A 6,262-nucleotide genomic window follows, 5' to 3' on the forward strand; every position below is an offset into this window, starting at 1 on the left:
AGTCAGTACTTAGACATGCATGGCTTAATCTTTAAAACAAGCATATACTACTGGCAGGATCAACCAGGTAGCCGAGCTCTGAGGGGTAGACTCTTGGAGTCAGGCTCCGTGAGCTAATGGGAACGCTCGTTGCTGCTGCTGCTACCGCAGCGCTTCTCCGCCGCCGGAGAAGACCTCGCAGACAACATTGGATGGAGCTTAGGGCAGGGGGGCAAGAAAGATGCTCTCGGTCCCTTCCAAGGACCCGAAAAAGCCTTCCCTTCCCCTCCCTCTCGCAGTCGCTGGCTTTCCCCACTCAGTTCAGCCAAGAAGTGGCGCTCGACTCTCACCTCCATCAGCACCTCCGAAGCTCGGACAGCTCCTGTAGGCTGCGCATAGAAGGAAAGCATTGGACGCTCAACTTCAGCACCTCGAGTGTCGGACGGCTCCACCACCACCTCTCCACACTGTTAAGCGAGAGAGACGATAGGAGCCGTCGCGACGTACCCATGCAGCGCCGCCCGCCAACGCACAGAGGAGCGGAGGGGATCGGGCGCCAGGTCCGGGGGAAGGCTGGGAGGGAAGCTACGGCGCTGCTACCCAGCTTTCAACCCTGCGGGACCGGTGCTCCGCTCCTATCGCTCCGGCGAACAGGGTCCGCTACGCTTTCAACACCAGCGCCCGGCAGAGGGCTTGGAGAAGGCTCGCGCGGATCCTCGGTTCGGATCGCCTGGCTTCGCGGGAGCGGCCTTCGGCTAGGGCCGACGACGGCCGGACCGAGCAGATTTGGACCGGGGTGCGGGGCGAGTACCTGCCTCTCTCACGAAGGGAGTGTCACCGGTAAGAAGCCTCTTCCCACGTCTGCTTGCCGACTTACGCTCGCCCCGACGAGAGGCCCAACCGAAAGAGTGGAAAGGGGCAGAGATTTCCAGGGTCGCCCCACCAGGGATGCAATACCCCAGTGCAGACAGTCGGCCCTGCCCCGAACCTACTCGGTGGTTTGAAGGTTAACCTCTTGGGGAAAAGCAGCGATTCGCCTCGCGGTGCGTGCCTCCGCGGATCTAAACCCCCTCGATCGATGTGGGGCCAGAGGACCCCTTTTCCCCGTACGAAACTGTCAGCTCACCATGGGCTCGACGTCCGTGGGTCGGGGAGTTGAGCGCTTACGCGCGGCGGGACCTTATAACCTGCAGCGGCTGAGGAGCGAAGATTTCCAGGGTGGGCCCCCGGGGATGCCATACCCCGAGCAGCCTGTCGGCCCCGCTCCTAGCACGCTGGCAAGCAATGGAGTCTTCCCCGCGGCAGCCACCGCCCTCGCCCTAGCCTCGCCGTCGGTCGATGAAGAACGTCGTTCGCCCTCCTCTGGCTCGGGATTTGGAAACGGCCTGGCCTTCGCCTACTCCGTCGGGCAACTGCCTTCCGCCAGCCCCTTCCCTCGAATCCCCTTCTTCCATTTTAGACCCGATCAGGGGATTGGTCAGCCCAGCCCTGGGGTAAGAAGAGGGGTTGGGGTCGGTTCGGCTTCGGGTGCCCCGCTCGGCCAAAGGTTCCCCTCGCTTTGGAAGCACGCGAGGTCGCGGAGGGTGTCGGGGTTATTTTTTCGGCTCCCTGGCTTCGCGGGAGCGGCCTTCGGCTAGGGCCGAGGCCGTCCGGCCCGCGCAGATTTGGACCGGGGTCCGGGGCGAGTACCTGCCTCTCTCACGAAGGGAGTGTCACCGGTAAGAAGCCTCTTCCCACGTCTGCTTGCCGACTTACGCTCGCCCCGACGAGAGGCCCAACCGAAAGAGTGGAAAGGGGCAGAGATTTCCAGGGTCGCCCCACCAGGGATGCAATACCCCAGTGCAGACTGTCGGCCCTGCCCCGAACCTACTCGGTGGTTTGAAGGTTAACCTCTTGGGGAAAAGCAGCGATTCGCCTCGCGGTGCGTGCCTCCGCGGATCTAAACCCCCTCGATCGATGTGGGGCCAGAGGACCCCTTTTCCCCGTACGAAACGGCCGGCTCACCATGGGCTCGACATCCGTGGGTCGGAGAGTTGAGCGCTTACGCGCGGCGGGACCTTATAACCTGCAGCGGCTGAGGAGCGAAGATTTCCAGGGTGGGCCCCCGGGGATGCCATACCCCGAGCAGCCAGTCGGCCCCGCTCCTAGCGCGCTGACGAGCAATGGAGTCTTCCCCGCGGCAGCCACCGCCCTCGCCTCGCCGTCGGTCGATGAAGAGCCGAGTTCGCCCTCCTCTGCTCGGGACTCGGAAACGGCCTGGCCTTCGCCTACTCCGTCGGGCAACTGCCTTCCGCCAGCCCCTTCCCTCGAATCCCCTTCTTCCATTTTAGACCCGATCAGGGGATTGGTCAGCCCAGCCCTGGGGTAGGAAGAGGGGTTGGGGTCGGTTCGGCTTCCGGTGCCCCCGCTCGGCCAAAGGTCCCCTCGCTTTGGAAGCAGAGGGTGCCGGGGTTATTTTCGGCTTGACGCCTAGTCCGGTCCCTGCCGGTTCCCGTGGAGGCCCGCGGTCAAAACCAGCTCCCCGGCTGTCGGAGCCGGAGCCCCGCAGCCCGAGCGGACGCACCGAGTCCCTCATGTAAGGGATAGCCGCCCCTACGGAACGGCCCGGACTGGGACCAGGCACCCCCAGGCGCCGAAGGGGTGGGTCGGCCGTGTTGCCGAAGCTTAGCCGGCGCTGATGACCGCAGCCCCTAACGATGCCCACAGGCGGGGGAGCCAAGGAGAGCACTAGGAAGACGTGGCGGGGTCGGACGGCTCAATTTCCAGGGTGGGACCCCGGGGGTTCAGTACCCCGGGCATCCGGTCGGTTTCGCCGGCGCGACCCCAAGCCTTCCACGGCCCCCTTCGTGGGTGCAGGGATACCGTGCAGGGTGCAGGCTTAGACGCCAATTCCCCAGAAGTTTTAGGGATAGGGTTTGTCCGGGCGCCACCGCAGCGACAACCTCGCAAGAAGCTCTCTTCCACAAAAGCACGGGCAACGTTCGTGTGCGAGTGTTGGTCTCCCATGGTCTACCGACTCCCCCGGGCGGCCCAAGCGTTACGCCCACGGCCGGGCCCTCGAGCAGGCGCACCCCTGGTGCCTCTCGTAAGGGAAGGCTACGGTCCTCAACCCCTCGTATGGCGGGGAGGGCGCATTTGAAACGCTAAAGGACGAGCCCTGTTCGGGACCTGGCGGGGATCCGCGGATTGGCGAGAGGGATGGGTCTGCCGTTGGTCAGAGGGGACGCACCCCTGGGACGCAGTTTGGCATTAGCGACCGATGGCCCATCTACGACCATGTACTCCGGGAGCGCCAAGGAGGACGCGGGTGGGCTTTGGGGGCAGACTCAATTTCCAGGGTCTGGGCGCCGGGGGTGCAATACCCTTAAGCGCTCATGTCGGTTTCGTCTGCCGCCCGCCTCTGGCCCGGCTCCTAGTGACGGGTGCTGTGAACGTGCGATCGTGCTTGCGGTTGAAGAGTTCAAAGGCTACCGCTGGGGATAACACGCCCGGGGAATTTAGAAACCCCCCCCTCCGCTACAATCTCTGCTTCTGCCGGACTCGGAGGGGAGCCGCCCCGGGGGCGACCGCTCCCTCTCCTCTTCCGCGGCGTGCCGCGCGCTTCGCCGTCAGCAGCGGAGCGAACCTTTTTCTCGGTCCGCAGCTCTTCAGGCGTAGGCGGGCAGCGCTAACAGGGTACACTGGGGACCACTCGACCGCAACCGCTCCTCCGACCGACGAGCATACCTACCGCGGATACGCCACGGTGGGTCTAAGCCTCGTCGCCGCCGCGAGGAGCAGGCGGGAGCCGTCCCTTTTCGTGCTGCGGAAATAAACCGTGGACACAGAGGTGTGTCTGCGCTCTCCGACCGGGCGGGGGGCGATTGGACTTGCCCGAGGGACACTAGGCGAGGCGCTGCCGCGGGAGCCGGAGCTCCGCGCTGGACGCTGCCGCCGCCAACGCCGCCGCCCCCCACCCACGGTACGGTGGAGTACGCCCGTTCCATACGCTTCGTAGCAAACCTCAGCCGAAGCAGAGAGTCCTACCGCTGTGGCAGGAGCGGGGCCGTGCGAGGACCACACTGGCACCGCGCTACACAACCTTAGGCAGAGGACGACAGCCGCTCACGGGGAGCGGGGGATTGATGCGCGACCAAGACTGAGGCTAAGGAACGCTTTACCATAAACCGGCCGGGGCCAATACCCCTGACCGAGCAAAGTGCCCTGCCCCGCCGGATCGCGCTGTGTCAGATCGATCAAAAGAGCGGAGAGCCGAGACTCTACCGCTGGGAGTTTGTGGAGAACGGCCTGGCTTGCGTCCCGTCCTCCCGCCCTCGACCTCACATGGCTAGCCTCACCCGCCGGGAGCCACCCCATTGGGGACCGTAGGGCGGAGAAGGGGTCTCCGCGTCCGGAATTTACTTGTGGAGAACGGCCTGGCTTACGTCCCGTCCTCCCGCCCTCGACCTCACATGGCTAGCCTCACCCGCCGGGCGCCACCCCATTGGGGACCGTAGGGCGGAGAAGGGGTCTCCGCGTCCGGAATTTACTTGTGGAGAACGGCCTGGCTTACGTCCCGTCCTCCCGCCCTCGACCTCACACGGCTAGCCTCACCCGCCGGGCGCCACCCCATTGGGGACCGTAGGGCGGAGAAGGGGTCTCCGCGTCCGGAATTTACTTGTGGAGAACGGCCTGGCTTACGTCCCGTCCTCCCGCCCTCGACCTCACATGGCTAGCCTCACCCGCCGGGCGCCACCCCATTGGGGACCGTAGGGCGGAGAAGGGGTCTCCGCGTACGGAATTTCTTGTGGAGAACGGCCTGGCTTACGTCCCGTCCTCCCATGGCTAGCCTCACCCGCCGGGCGCCACCCCATTGGGGACCGTAGGGCGGAGAAGGGGTCTCCGCGTCCGGAATTTCTTGTGGAGAACGGCCTGGCTTACGTCCCGTCCTCCCGCCCTCGACCTCACATGGCTAGCCTACCCCGCCGGGCGCCGCTCCATTGGGGATACGGTACGGCAAAGCGCGACGCCGCACGATGCCAACACTTTGTGCAAAAACCTGGCAGAGTCGACCAAAACCTCGCTTCTTTGACCGGTATTTTTGATGCTTTTCTCTGCCGCCGAAGGTGCACTGAGGGTCGGATCGCCCAAAATTTTTACCGGTCGTTTTGGTCTGCGGTTCTTCCGAGAGGTGCCCGCCTGACAGTTCTTTTTCAGCAGCCTCCGAAAGGCCATCCAGCGGGCAAGCCAGGGGTTGGCAGCCGCCGGCGGTGAGCCTTCCCCGGCCGGGGCAGACGGCTCCGACCGCAAAATTTTTTCGACTTTCGCCGAGGCCAAAACCCCATGCACTTTTAAAGCCTGCCCGCAGCGCCGTCTCCTGTCAGACGTCCCTTGCCGCCTGCGGTGGTCCTCGCCCGGCAGAGAGAAGCCGGAGTCGCCCCCTCTCCGGTTCTTTTTCACCATTCCGGAGCTCTGAAATCTGCCGGACACCGAGTGACCGAGGACGCTTCCAGGAGGGCGGCAGCGAGAGGCAGAGTGCCACCGGTCGGGTCGCCGGTTCTCCCACACTTTGAAAATTTTTCGCTTGTTCTGGTGGGATGGAGAGAGAGCGTGGCTTATGCGCCCTCTGCCCCGCGGTCCGCCCTGGCTGGCCTTACGCCGGTGGTTCGCCAGGCCACCGGCACCTTGTACGGCGGGGACGGCGTGGCTTATGCGCCCGTCAACCCACCTACTCGCCCCGGCTAGCCTTTTACCCGGAGGGCGCCACGCTCCGGGTACCAGTGAGCGGCACGAACCCAGTCATACCATGCCGCTCACCTCGCGCCCTCTCCGGCCTCCGCCGCGGAGACCTCCCGCTAGGACCTGCGGGGGGCGATTTCTGCCAAAATCTACAAAGTCCCCGATGGTTAAGGACGTAGACTGTTGAGCGGGACCTACACACTCTTGTAGCCGATGGGGCTCGCCATTTCCCGCAGAAAATGGACCACCTCCCGCAGAGGAACATGAAATGCCCCTTCCCGCGGGACCCGAAGGACCGCTCTGTCCGAGCAGGCCTCCAGGACCACGGCACGCAAAAGCGACTCAGTCCCGCTGGCATTACGGATCTGACTTTGTGCAAAAACCAGGCAGAGTCGACCAAAACCTCCCTTCTTTGACCGGTGTTTTTGTTGCTTTTCTCTGCCGCCGAAGGTGCACTGAGGGTCGGATCGCCCAAAATTTTTACCGGTCGTTTTGGTCTGCGGTTCTTCCGAGAGGTGCCCGCCTGACAGTTCTTTTTCAGCAGCCTCCGAAAGGGCATCCAGCG

The 6,262-nt window shown here is 64.3% G+C and overlaps 1 non-coding gene across 1 annotated transcript in view; it reads right to left on the reverse strand.

Annotated features, from left to right (window-relative positions):
• The window catches only part of LOC140108840 (18S ribosomal RNA), a 1,884-nt gene extending 1,814 nt beyond the window's left edge, over window positions 1-70 (reverse strand). Inside the window, exon 1 of the ribosomal RNA XR_011851295.1 lies at window positions 1-70. This exon is cut by the window's left edge and continues 1,814 nt beyond it. This is a non-coding gene — a ribosomal RNA (18S ribosomal RNA).
• Between the last annotated feature and the right edge of the window lie 6,192 nt (window positions 71-6,262).

Source organism: Engystomops pustulosus, unplaced genomic scaffold, assembly GCF_040894005.1.
Source record: "Engystomops pustulosus unplaced genomic scaffold, aEngPut4.maternal MAT_SCAFFOLD_188, whole genome shotgun sequence".
In the NCBI taxonomy this organism is placed as follows: Eukaryota; Metazoa; Chordata; class Amphibia; order Anura; family Leptodactylidae; genus Engystomops; species Engystomops pustulosus.